This window comes from Aphelocoma coerulescens, chromosome 1A (genome assembly GCF_041296385.1).
Source record: "Aphelocoma coerulescens isolate FSJ_1873_10779 chromosome 1A, UR_Acoe_1.0, whole genome shotgun sequence".
Classification (NCBI taxonomy): domain Eukaryota; kingdom Metazoa; phylum Chordata; class Aves; order Passeriformes; family Corvidae; genus Aphelocoma; species Aphelocoma coerulescens.
Window position 1 is genome coordinate 45,031 of NC_091014.1, and position 13,850 is coordinate 58,880.

At 49.8% G+C, this 13,850-nt stretch overlaps 3 long non-coding RNA genes across 3 annotated transcripts; all 3 read right to left on the reverse strand.

The window, feature by feature from the left end:
• Positions 1-1,051: 1,051 nt before the first annotated feature.
• LOC138104496 (uncharacterized) lies at positions 1,052-1,700 on the reverse strand. The gene is made up of 4 exons (XR_011148086.1): positions 1,657-1,700; positions 1,396-1,562; positions 1,230-1,314; positions 1,052-1,148 (listed from the first exon to the last, which is right to left on the reverse strand). It is a non-coding gene; the product is annotated as an uncharacterized lncRNA (long non-coding RNA).
• Positions 1,701-8,408: 6,708 nt separating this feature from the next.
• On the reverse strand, positions 8,409-10,071 carry LOC138104497 (uncharacterized). Its single transcript, XR_011148087.1, has 6 exons — positions 9,925-10,071; positions 9,154-9,216; positions 9,034-9,075; positions 8,773-8,939; positions 8,614-8,693; positions 8,409-8,531 (listed from the first exon to the last, which is right to left on the reverse strand). It is a non-coding gene; the product is annotated as an uncharacterized lncRNA (long non-coding RNA).
• Positions 10,072-11,424: 1,353 nt separating this feature from the next.
• Positions 11,425-13,405, reverse strand: LOC138104498 (uncharacterized). The gene is made up of 4 exons (XR_011148088.1): positions 13,289-13,405; positions 11,762-11,824; positions 11,642-11,683; positions 11,425-11,547 (listed from the first exon to the last, which is right to left on the reverse strand). It is a non-coding gene; the product is annotated as an uncharacterized lncRNA (long non-coding RNA).
• Positions 13,406-13,850: the final 445 nt, after the last annotated feature.

The following is a 13,850-nucleotide window of genomic DNA, read 5'->3' on the forward strand; positions in this document are numbered from 1 at the left end:
ATGCTGTAACACAGCCACCATTTATGTTTGCCCTGCAAAGACAAACAGTGACCGACCTTCCTGCGGGAACCCCCTCACCCAGTATGGGGCGCTCTGCCATGGATTTAATCCGTCTGCATCTACAAGAAAGTGAAGACAAAAGTCAAAGAGCTGCATGAGAACTTCACAGCTCCAGCCATCCTGTATGAGTCTAGGAATACCATCTTGAGGCAAAACTACAACCTACACCACAAATTCCACAGCCCCAGGCCTTGTCCTATTACACCCATACTCCACAGTATGCTGCAGGGCAGAGCAGCTCTGGGCCAAACCCACTCAGGCACCCGTGACACAGAAGATGACAAACAAGGGGACACAACAAGGAGAGAGAACTCTGGGCTAGACAATCACAAGGACCGAGCAAATGAGAAATGAGATGACCGCGGCGAGACCGACGGTGAGCCAACGCGGCTGCAAGAACCCTGGCAGAGGAGGATGATAACAGAAGGGCTTATTCCAAGAACCGCAAAGATGGATGCCCAAGAACTGGACGGGTGGAATCCTCTAGCTAGCTTCACATTCTTAAAAGTCCTCATCCTCTATAATGGATCATTGCAGTGCACAGCTGACAATGCAGCTCAGAACAAGACCTGAAAAGACACCCGACTCAACATCACTGAAGAGAGATGTGGTTTTGATGCACCTCCAAGCTCACGAGTCAAAGGATCAATGGTACCGGCAACGCACTGAGGAACACCAAGAACAGAGATGCTAAGAATAATGCCCAGCATTTGCAATAAGCATCTCAAAGGGCTAAGGCAAAAGGCCTGTGACAGAAGATGCACAAAAGACAGAGAACGCACAATAGACACGTGACATGTACCAGGCCTGCTCTGCCCTGCGCACCTCGGCACTGTAGTCAAAAGCAAGACTTAAGCTTTCTGGGGCCTAAGGGGCCCCTTCTTGGGTATCCCCCCCTCCAAATCTGACTCAAAAATATCTCCCGGTGAGTCCCAACTCAACACCCAGCTTTCACTCCCTCTGTGGGTCACAGGTCTCGACTTATCTCTTGGATGTCTGAGGATGTCAATCTGCCTCGGGTGCAAAAGAAGGCCACCTCACCATGCAGGAAGCTCATGCCTTCATCGGGCTGGTTATCTCTTGGCAAACTACAATAAACAAAACGAAACAGACATCAGTGCATGAACTTAGCGGCACCTCAGCCAAAACCTGTCAATTCTGCCACTCACCATCTCCTAAAAAGGCTGGGGTCCTCGGGCTGCACGCTTTGGCCAAGCTCCAAGGCCAATGCCATCGCCATTGTCACAGGGTATACTGGGGTTAAGAGGAGACAAGGTGATGCAACACTGCCGAAACTTGAGGGGGCCCTCAATCCTCCCTCCCTCCACAACTCACTGCAACTAATTGGCCGCTGCCGAAGGCTTCCCAGACGGTGCCTTCACATGGAGAAGGTAAAGGCTTCGTTGCGGAGTCCCGTAATGCTTCTGGAGGGCTCACCAGGGCAGCAAGCTGGGTCTGTCGGCCGGTCAGCGAGAGGTTTTGATGTAATACAAGCAGAAGATCTAAAACACACAAATGACAGTGGATGCTTAGAGCTGTACCAGAACTTGGCACCCAAGGATTAACAAGTGGTTCTTTCCACCAGTGACTTCTTACCTCGTTCACTTGACCTTGACTGCTGACATCTGGCTTTACCTCCTAAGAACAAAGACAAAGAACAATGCTGTAACACAGAAACCATTTACACTTGCTCTGCAAAGACAAACAGCGACCGACCTTAATGCAGGAATCCCCTCACCTGGTATGGGGCGCTCTGGCACGGATTTAATCTGCCTGCATCTGCAAGAAAGTGATGACAAAAGTCAAAGGGCTGCATGAGAACTTCACAGCTCCAGCCATCTTGGGACAATCTAGGCATATTATCTAGAGGCAAAAATACACCCTACATTACAGATTTAAAGGCCTTGGGCCTTGTTCTATTACACCTATATGCCTGGGTATGCAGCAGGGCAGAGCAGCTCTGGGCCAAACCCATGCAGGCACCCGTGACACAGGAGAAGACACAAACAAGGGGATGCAACGAGGAGAGAGAACTCTCAGCAGAAAGCATGACTGCAAGCACATTAAAGGGCTGAGGCCAAAGACCTGTGACAAGATGCCCAAAAGACACAGCATGCACAATAGACAAGTGACACATCATGCACTCAGGTTGCTCTGCCCTGCGCACCTCAGCATTGCGATCAAGTGTGAGACTTTTCCATTATGTGGGCTAAGGCACCCCTTCCTGGGTATCCCCATCTCCAAAGATGACTCAAAACTCCCTCCCCGAGAGCCCCAACCCAACGCCCCGCTTTCATTCCCTCCGTGGGTCGCAGCCCTTCAACTTATCTCTCAGACGTCTGGGAATGTGAATCTTCCTGGGGCGCAAAAGAAGGCCACCTCTTGCCATCCCAGAAGCTGCTGCCATTGCCAGGCTGTTGTCTCTCAGTCAGCTACAATAAAGACAACCGAACATCAGTACACGAGCTTAGTGGCACGTCAGCCAAAACGCAACAATTCCACTACTCACCGACTCCTAAGAGGGCCCAGGTCCTCGGGCCGCACACTCTGGCCGCGCTCCGAGGCCAACGCCATCATCGCAGGGTATGCCTGTCTTGAGTGGAAATGCGGTTATGCAGCATTGCTGAAACTTGAGGGGATGCTCGCTCCTCCTCCCTCCCTGACTTGCCGCAACTCCTTGGCCGTTGCCGAAGGCTACCCGGATGGTACCTTCACATGGAAAAGGTAAAGGCTTCATCGCAGAGTCTCATGATACTTGCAGAGGACTCACAAGGGCGGCAAGACGGGTCCATCAGCCAGTTGGTGAGGAGTTTCAGCGTAATACAAGGGGAGCGCCTGAAACACACAAATGACAAAGGATGCTTAGAGCTGTACCAGAACTTGGCACCCAAGGAATAACAAGTGGTTCTTTCCACCAGTGACTTCTTACCTCATTCACTTGACCTTGACTGCTGACATCTGGCTTTACCTCCTAAGAACAAAGACAAAGAACAATGCTGTAACACAGAAACCATTTACACTTGCTCTGCAAACACAAACAGCGACCGACCTTAATGCAGGAACCCCCTCACCTGGTATGGGGCGCTCTGCCATGGATTTAATCCGTCTGCATCTGCAAGAAAGTGATGACAAAAGTCAAAGTGCTGCATGAGAGCTTCACAGCTCCAGCCATCTTCTGACAACCTAGAAATATCATCTAGAGGACAAACTGCACCCTACATTACAAATTTAAAGGCCTTGGGCCTTGTTCTATTACATTGATATGCCAGGGTATGCAGCAGGGCAGAGCAGCTCTGGGCCAAACCCATGCAGGCACCCGCGACACAGGAGAAGACACAAACAAGGGGATGCAACAAGGAGAGGGAACATTCCACAGAAAGCATGACTGCAAGCACATTAAAGGGCTAAGGCAAAAGACCTGTGACACAAGATGCCCAAAAGACACTGCATGCACAATAAACAAGTGACACATCATGCACTCTGATTGCTCTGCCCTGCGCACCTCAGCATTGCGATCAAATGTGAGACTTTTCCATTATGCGGGCTAAGGGGCCCCTTCTTGGGTATTCCCATCTCCAAAGCTGACTCAAAACTCCCCCCCAGCAACCCCGACCCGACACCCCGCTTTCATTCCCTCCATGGGTCGCAGCCCTCAACTTATCTCTCGGACATCTAGGGATGTGAATCTTCCTGGGACACAAAAGAAGGCCACCTCTCGCTGTCCCAGAAGCTGCTGCCATTGCCAGGCTGTTGTCTCTCAGTCAGCTACAATAAAGAAAACCAAACATCGGTTCACAGGCTTAGTGGCACATCAGCCAAAACGCAACAATTCCACTACTCACCGACTCCTAAGAGGGCCCGGATCCTCAGGCCACACTTCAAGGCTGGCGCCATCATCGCAGGGTATACCTAGGTTGAGTGGAGACACGGTTATGCGGCATTGCTGAAACTTGAGTGGACCTTTGCTCCTCCTCCCTCCCTCCCCGACTTGCCGCAACTCCTCGGCCGTTGCCAAAAGCTACCTGGATGGGTACCTTCATATGGAAAAGGTAAAGGCTTCGTCACAGAGTCCCATGATACTTGCAGAGGGCGGCAAGACGCGTCTGTCGGCCAGTCGGTGAGGGGTTCAGTGTAATACAAGAGGAGCGCCTGAAACACACAAATGTCAATGGATGCTTAGAGCTGTACCAGAACTTGGCACCCAAGGAATAACAAGTGGTTCTTTCCACCAGTGACTTCTTACCTCGTACACTTGACCTTGACTGCTGAGATCTGGCTTTACCTCCTAAGAACAAAGACAAAGAACAATGCTGTAACACAGCCACCACTTACACGTGCTCTGCAAACACAAACTGTGTCCGACCTTCCTGCGCGAACCCCCTCACCCAGTATGGGGCGCTCTGCCATGGATTTAATCCGTCTGCATCTGCAAGAAAGTGATGACAAAAGTCGAAGTGCTGCATGAGAACTTCACAGCTCCAGCCATCTTGTGTCAATCTCAGAATATCATCTAGAGGACAAACTGCACCCTACATTACAGATTTAAAGGCCTTGGGCCTTGTTTTATTACACCTATATGCCAGAGTATATGCAACAAGGCAGAGCAGCTCTGGGCCAAACCCACTCAGGCACCCGTGACACAGGAGATGACAAACAAGGGGACACAACAAGGAGGGTAAACTCTGGGCTAGATGATCACAAGGACCGAGCAAATGAGGAATGAGATGACCACGGCAAGACCGACGGTGAGCCAATGAGGCTGCACGAACCCTGGCAGCAGAGGATGGTAAGAGAAGGGCTTATTCCAAGAACCGCAAAGATGGATGCCCAAGAATTGGACGGGTGGAATCCTCTAGCTATCTTCACATTCTTAAGAGTCCTCATCCTCTATAATGGATCATTGCAGGGCACAGCTGACAATGCAGCTCAGAATAAGACCTGAAAAGACACCCGACTCAACGTCGCTGAAGAGAGACATGATCCTGATGCACCTCCAAGCTCACAAGTCAAAGGATCAATGGTATCGGCACCACACTGAGGAACACCAAGAACAGAGATGCTAAGAATAATGCCCAGCGTTTGCGATAAGCATCTCAAAGGGCTAAGGCAAAAGACCTGTGACATGAGATGCACAAAAGACAGAGAACGCACAATAGACAGGTGACATGTACCAGGACTGCTCTGCCCTGCGCACCTCGGCACTGTGATCAAAAGCAAGACTTAAGCTTTATGGGGCCTAAGGGGTCCCTTCTTGGGTATCCCCACCTCCAAATCTGACTCAAAAATACCTCCTGGTGAGTCCCAACTCAACACCCTGCTTTCACCCCCCTGTGGGTCACAGGTCTCGACTTATCTCTTGGATATCTGGGGATGTCAATCTGCCTCGGGTGCAAAAGAAGGCTGCATCACCATGCAGGAAGCTCGTGCCTTCACCAGGCTGGTTATCTCTTAGTCAGCTACAATAAAGAAAACCAGACAAACATCAGTGCATGAACTTAGCGGCACCTCAGCCAAAACCTGTCAATTCTGCCACTCACCGTCTCCTAAAAAGGCTGGGATCCTCAGTCCGCACGCTTTGGCCACGCTCTGAGGCCAACGCCATCGTCATCGTCACAGGGTATACCTGGGTTAAGAGGAGACGAGGTGATGCGGCACTGCCAAAACTTGAGGGGGCCCTCACTCTTCCCTCCCTCCGCAACTCACTGCAACTACTCGGCCGTTGCCGAAGGCAACCTGGACGGCACGTTCAAATGGAAAAGGTAAAGGCTTTGTCGCAGAGTCCCATAATACTTCCGAAGGGCTAACGACAGCAGCGAGCCAGGTCCATCAGCCAGCTGGCAAGGAGTTTCAGCATAATACAAGGGGACTGCCTAAAGCACACAAATGACAATGGATGCTTAAAGTTTAGAGTGCCAGAACTTGGCATCGAAACAGTAACAACCGGTTCAGTACACCGGTCACCACTTACCTTACTAACTTGACTTTGACTGCTGAGATCTGGCTTTACCTCCTAAGAACAAAGACAAAGAACAATGCTGTAACACAGCCACCATTTACACTTGCTCTGCAAAGACAAACAGTGACTGACCTTCCTGCAGGAACCCCCTTAACTGATACGGGGGCCCTCAGCCACGGACTTAATCCCTCGGCATCGGAAAGAAACTGAGGACAAAATTCGAAGTGCTGCATGAGAACTTAACAGCTGCAGCCATCTGTTGTCAATCTCAGAATACCATCTTGAGGCCAAACTACACCCTACATCACAAATTCCACATCCCCAGGCCTTGTCCTATTACACCCATACTCCACAGTATGCTGCAGGGCAGAGCAGCTCTGGGCCAAACCCACTCAGGCACCCGTGACACAGGAGATGACAAACAAGGGGACACAACAAGGAGGGAAAACTCTGGGCTAGATGATCACAAGGACCAAGAGAATGAGGAATGAGACAACTTAGGTGAGACCGACAGTGAGCCGACAGGGCTCCAAGAACCCTGGCAGAAGAGGATGCTAACACAAAGGCTTTATCCAAGAACCGCAAAGATGGATGCCTGAGTTGTACGGGTGGAATCCTCTAGCTATCTTCTCATTTTCACAAGTCCTCATCCCCTTTAGTGGATTGTTGTGGTGCACAGCCGTCAATGCAGCTCAGAACAAGACCTGAAAAGACACCTGACTCAACATTGCTAAAGAGATGTGATTCTGATGCAGCTGCAAGCTCACGAGTCAAAGGATCAATGGTATCGGCACCACACTGAGGAACACCAAGAACAGAGATGCTAAGAATAATGCCCAGCATTTGCAATAAGCATCTCAAAGGGCTAAGGCAAAAGACCTGATACACGAGATGCACAAAAGACAGAGAACGCACAATAGACAGGTGACATGTACCAGGCCTGCTCTGCCCAGCACATCTCAGCTCTGTGATCAAAAGCAAAACTTTTGCTTTATAGGTCCTAAGGGGCCCCTTCTTGGGTATCCCCACCTCCAAATCTGACTCAAAAATACCTCCTGGTGAGTCCCAACTCAACAACCTGATGTCACCCCCTCTGTGAGTCACAAGCCTCGACTTATCTCTCAGACGCCTGGGGATATGAATCTGCCTTGGACGCAAAAGAAGGCCGCCTTGCCATCCAGGAAGCTCCTGCCGTCACTGGGCTGTTCTCTCTCAGTCAGCTACAAAAAAAAACCAAACCCAACATCAGTACATTAGCTTAGTGGCGCCTCAGCCAAAACCCGACAATTCTGCTACTCACCGTCTCCTAATAGGGCCAGGGTCCTTGGGCCACACGCTTTGGCCATGGTCCAAGGCTGACACTGGCATTGCAGGGTTTACCTGGATTAGGAGGAGACAAGGTGATATGGCATTGCTGAGACTCGAGCAGACCCTTGTTCCTCCTCCCTCCCCAACATGCTGCAGCTCCCCAGCCATTGCTAAAGGCTGCTCAGAAAGACCCTTCAAATGGAAAAGGTGAAGGCTTGGTCAAAGAGTCCCATAATACTTTCAGAGGGCTCACAAGGGTGGCGAGCCGGGTCTGCCAGTCATGGAGGTTCGGAGAACACAAGCAGACCACCTTAAACACACAAATGACAATGGATGCTTGGAGCTGTACCAGAACTTGACACCCAAGGAATAACTTTTTCTTTCCACCGGTCACCACTTACCACGCTCACTTTACCTTGACTGCTGCTACCCAGCTTTACCTCCTAAAAATAAAGACAAAGAACAATGCTGGAACATTGCCACCATTTACACTTGCCCTGCAAACACAAACAGTGACTCACCTTCTTGCGGGAATCCCCTTCAACCGGTGGGGGACGCTCTGCCACAGATTTAACCCGTCTGCATCTGAAAAAGTGATGACAAAAGTTAAAGTGCTGCATGAGAACTTCGCACCTCCAGCCATCCTGTGTCAATCTAGGAATAACATCTAGAGGCCAAACTACACCCTACATCACAAATCTCAAGTCCCAGGGCCCTGTCCTATTACAACTATATGCCAGACTGTGCAGCCGGGCAGAGCAGCTCCAGACCAAACCCATGCAGGCACCTGTGACACAGCAGATCACAAATGAGGTGAAGGGATGAGGAGAGAAAACTCTCAGTGAGAAGAATGACTGCAAGCACATTGAAGAACTAAGACAGAAGACATGAGATGCCCAAAAGAGACAGGGCGCACAATAGACAAGTGACATGACATGCACTGGGTCTGCTCTGCCTGGCGCACCTCGACCTTGTGATCAAAAGTGAGACTTTCCTTTCATGGGGCCTAAGGGGCCCCTTCTTAGACATCCCCATCTCTGAAGCAGACTCAATATTCCCTCCCAGTGAGCCCCAATCCGACACTCCGCTTTCATCCCCTCAACTTATCTCTCAGATGTGCAGGGATGCAAATCCTCCTCGGGCACACAAAAAGGCCACCTCGCCATCCAGGAAGCTCCTGCCATCGCCAGGCTGTTCTCTCAGTCAGCTACAATAAAGAAAACCAAACCAAACATCAGTGCACGAACTTAGTGACACCTCGGCCAGAACCCAACAATTCCGCCGCTCACCATCCCCTAAGAAGGCCAGGGTTCTCAGGCCGCACGCTTTGGCCGTGCTCCAAGGCCGACGCCATCGTCGCCACATATTCCTGGGTTAAGAGGAGACAAGGTGATGCAGCATTGCTGAAATTTGAGCAGACCCTCACTCTTCCTCCCTCCCTGACTCACCACAACTACCCAGCCGTTGCTAAAGGGTGCCCGGACAGCAGCTTTGAATGGAAAAGGTAAAGGCTCCGTCGCAGAGTCCCGTAACACTTCTGGAGGGCTCACAAGGGTGGCAGACCGGGTCTGTTGGCCAGTCATGGAGGTGCTTCCGCATAATACAAGTGGACCCCCTAAAACACAGAAATGATTGTGGATGCTTAGAGGTGTACCAGAACTTGGCACCCAAGGAATAACAACTTTTTCTTTCCACCGGTCACTGCTTACCTTGCTCACTTCACTTTGACTGCTGCTATCTGGCTTTACCTCCTAAAAACAAAGACAAAGAACAATGCTGGAACATTGCCACCATTTACACTTGCCCTGCAAACACAAACAGTGACTGACCTTCCTGCGGGAACCCCCTCAACCAGTGGGGGGCACTCTGCCATGGATTTAACCCATCTGCATCTGAAAGAAAGTGATGACAAAAGTCAAAGGGCTGCATGATAACTTCACAGCTCCAGCCATCCTGTGTCAATCTAGGAATAACATCTTGAGGTCAAACTACACCCTACATAACAAATCTCAAGTCCCAGGGCCCTGTCCTATTACACCTATAGGCCAGGCTATGCAGCAGGGCAGAGCAGTTCTGGGCCAAACCCATGCAGGCACCCGTGACACAGGAGATGACAAACAAGGGGACACAACAAGGAGAGAAAACTCTCGGCAAGAAGAATGACTGCAAACACATTGAAGGGCTAAGACTAAATACATGAGACACAAGATGCCCAAACGAGACAGAACGCACAACAGACGAGTGACATAACATGCACCAGGACTGCTCTGCACACATAAGTGTTTTAATCAAAAGTGATACTTACCCTTTATGGGGCCTAAGGGGCCCCTTCTTAGACATCCCCATCTCTGAAGCTGGCTCAATGTTCCCTCCCGGCAAGCCCTGACCTGACACTCTGCTTTCACCCCCTCAACTTATCTCTTGGACATCCAGGGATGCAAATCTACCTCAGGCATAGAAGAAGGCGGCCTCACCGTCCAGGAAGCTCCTGCCATCACCGGGCTGTTCTCTCAGTCAGCTACAATAAACAAAACCAAACCAAACAACAGTGCACAAAGTTAGTGGCACCTCGGCCAGAACCCAACAATTCTGCCACTCACCGTCTCCTACGTAGGCCGGGGTTCTCGGGCCGCACACTTCAGCCACACTCCGAGGTTGACGCCATCGTTGCGGGGTATACTGGGGTTAAGAGGAGACAAGGTAATGTGGCATGGCTGAAACTTGAGCGGACCCTCAATCCTCCTCCCTCCATCCCCAACTTGCTGCAACTCCTCTGCCGTCGCCAAAGGCAACAGGATGGTAGCTTTGAATGGAAAATGTAAAGACTTCATTGCAGAGTCCTGTAATGCTTCCGGAGGATTCACGAGGGCAGCAAACTGGGTCTGTCGGCCGGTTGGTGAGGAGGTTGAGCATAATATAAGTAGACCCCCTAAAGCACACAAATAACAATGGATGCACCAGAAATTGATACCCAAGCAATAACAAGTCATTCTGTCTACCAGTCACTGCTTACCTCACCCACTTGATCTTGACTGCTGAGATCTAGCTTTCCCTCCTAAAAATAAAGACAAAGAACAATGCTGGAACACAGTCACCATTCACACTTGCCTTGCAAACACAAATGGTGACTGACCTTCCTGCAGGAACCCCCTCACCCGGTGTGGGGCACTCTGCCCCAGATTTAACCCAACTGCATCTGAAAGAAAGTGATGACAAAAGTCAAAGTGCTGCGTGAGAACTTAACAGCTCCAGGCATCCTGTGTCAATCTAGGAATATCATCTAGAGGCCAAACTACACCCTACAAAACAAATTCCACATCTCCAAGCCTTGCCCTATTACACCTATAGGCCAGACTGTGCAGTAGGGCAGAGCAGCTCCGGGCCAAATCCCATGCAGGATTTGCATGCAGCAGATGAAAAAGGAGGGGACACAACGAGAAGAGAAAACTCTCGGCAAGAAGAATGACCACAAGCACATCAAAGGGCTAAAGCAAAAGACATGAGACAAGATGCCCAAAAGACACAGAACACACAATAGAGAAGTGACACAACATGCACTGGGACTGCTCTGCCCTGCACACCTCAGCACTGTGATCAAAAGTGAGACTTTCCCTTTATGTGGCCTAAGGGGCCCCTTTGTGGGTAGCCCCGTCTCCAAAGCTGACTTAAAAATCGCTCCCAGCAACCCCCTACCCAACACCCCGCTTCCATCCCATTGACTTATCTCTCAGACATCCAGGGATGTGAATCCTCTTTGGGTGCAAAAGAGGGCCACCTTGCCATCCAGGAAGCTCCTACCATTGCCAGCCTGTTGTCTCTTAGTCAGCTACAATAAAGAAAACCAAATATCGAGGCTTCAACTTAGTGGCATGTTAGCCAAAACCCAACAATTCCACTACTCACCATCTCCTAAGAAGCCCGGGGTCCTGGGGCCACACACTTTGGCTGCGCTCCAAGGATGGCACCGTCATCGTAGGGTTAAGAGGAGACAAGGTGATGCAGCATTGCTGAGACTTGAGCAGACCCTCGCTCCTCCCCCCTCCCTCCCCAACTCGCCCCAACTTCTCGGCTGTTGCCAAAGTCTGCCCGGACGGTATCTTTGAATGGAAAAGGTAAAGGCTTCATCGCAGAGTCCCATAATGCTTTGGGAGGGCTCATGAGGGCAGCGAGCCGGGTACATCGGCCAGTTGGTGAGGGGGCTCAGCATAATACAAGTGGACCCTCTAAAACACACAAATGACAGTGGATGCTTAGAGCTGTACCAGAACTTGACACCCAAGGAATAACAACTTTTTCTTTCCACCGGTCACTGCTTACCTTGCTCACTTGACCTTGACTGCTGAGATCTAGCTTTCCCTCCTAAAAATAAAGACAAAGAACAATGCTAGAACACAGTCACCATTTACACTTGCCCTGCAAAGACAAATGGCGACTGACCTTCCTGTGCAAGCCCTCTCACCCGGTATGGGGCACTCTGCCACCGATTTAATGCATCTGCATCTGAAAGGAAGTGATGACAAAAGTTAAAGGGCTGCATGATAACTTGGGACTAGAAAACTGCAAGATGCCACCATACCACTCCCGCCGAACCCCGCACCGACCGGCCGTGGTTGCTCCATCTGAGGTGTGGCTCAGGTGGTTATGCAAAGGTAAAGGTTACCCGTAAAGCCTTCTTTCTATTCCACCTACCCCCCAGTCTATTCCACAGGGCAGAGCAGTTCCAGGCTAAACACAAACTCAAACAACACATTATGCTACAAACAGTGGGACGCAAGGATGATAAAAAAAGCTCTCTGAGAGAAGAATGACGGTGAGGACCGAGATGACGCCAAAAGAGATGACCGATGGTGTAGCGACAGTAGACGGAAGCAGCTCTAAGGAGCGGAAGAAAAGACTGTAATAGAGTGACCTATTATAAGAACTGTCAGTCACGATGATCAAGACAGCTGCAAAACAATGCTATGTTCAGAATGCTCCCTGTATCCTTACAATGTTATAAGCCCCAGGACATTACAACTCACAGCTGGAAAGGATGTATGGCAATACAGCCAGGAATGAGGCCTCAAAAGACATCTGACTCAACACTTCTGAGATGCGATTCCGAGACATGGCTGAGCCCGTCGGTAAGAGAACAAATGATATCGGTGACATGCCGAGAAGTACAAATGTTTGAGAACCTAGAGATGATGGCTGACACTTGCCATAAGGTCCTTGAGGATAAAAGGCAGACATATCTGATCCAAGGGATCCTGAAGACATGCTAGACAACACAACACACCAGACAACACAACACAGACTGGAACTGCTCTGCACTGCATACCCTACAGTTGCAATCAAATGTGGAGCCTCTCCCTTTAGCTGTCCTAAGAGGCCCCTTAGAGAGCATCCCTTACCCCTACACTAATTATTAAGGTTTTCCCAGGAATTTCCAACTCACTACCCTGCTGCCATCCCATCTCCAGGTCATAGCCCCTGACTTATCTTTCGGATGACCGGCAATATGAATCCACATTGGATGTGAAATGAGTCCTCCTCAGTTGTCTCAGAAGGCCCCATAATAGCCAGGTTAGCCTCAAAGTCACCTACAATAAAAAAAAAAAAAACACAACATCAATGCACAAATCTAGTGGCATATAGGCCAAATGCCCACAATTTGGCTACTCACCACCTCCTAAGCACATCCAGGTCCTCGGGTCTCTGGCTTCACCCAGAATCAAAAGCTGGGGCCATTATTTCAATAGACACGTAAGACAGCGAGGGGCAAAGTTATAGGGTATTTCTGTGAGTACGGTGGATGCCTTTGTGTGCTTTAAGATGCATAAATGCATCTGCTGTGCTTGGGAAAAAGCCTTAGGTAGCCCTAAATAGACACCTTTTCCCACCCTATAGCCTTCAAAACCCCTTCTGGCACTTCCTAAACCAGCTACCCTGCTCACACTCTCCCAGCTGCAATCCATAACTTACCTATTGGAAGCCACAATTTTGGGTATCATCTTTGATATGAGCAAGGTCCCTTTTATGATGCAATGAATGCACTAAAAAAATTTGAAGCTTCATACTCAATACAACCTGGAAGTTACAAAGCTCCTAAAGAAAAAAAAAAAAACAAGAGAAAACCCTGAATTTAGAAAAGCACCTTACCACCCCTGAACACTCAGGCCAAAATTACAAGCCTAAATACTCCCTGTGTTCAACACCATCTTCTTCCCAATGTCTTCAAAACCTCTGTTGCTTTAGAGACCAAAAGCATCTACTGAGGGGAAAAAAAACTGATATAAGCTGAAAGGCCCCCTTCATTGAAATGAGAGGACATCTCCCATCCCAGTCAATCCCAGGGAGGAAATGAAGCCCTTTGGCAAAGGCTGGGGTTAATATACCCCTGGCTGGGTCCGCCTCTCATTCCCATCATGCCCCAGAAAAGGGAGGAGGTAATTACCACAAGGTATAAAAGCTGTCAAAGGAGCTATAGCTGCTTGGCTCCTCTGATTTAAATTCAAAGTGAGTAAAGGGCTGGAGAGAGAAAAAA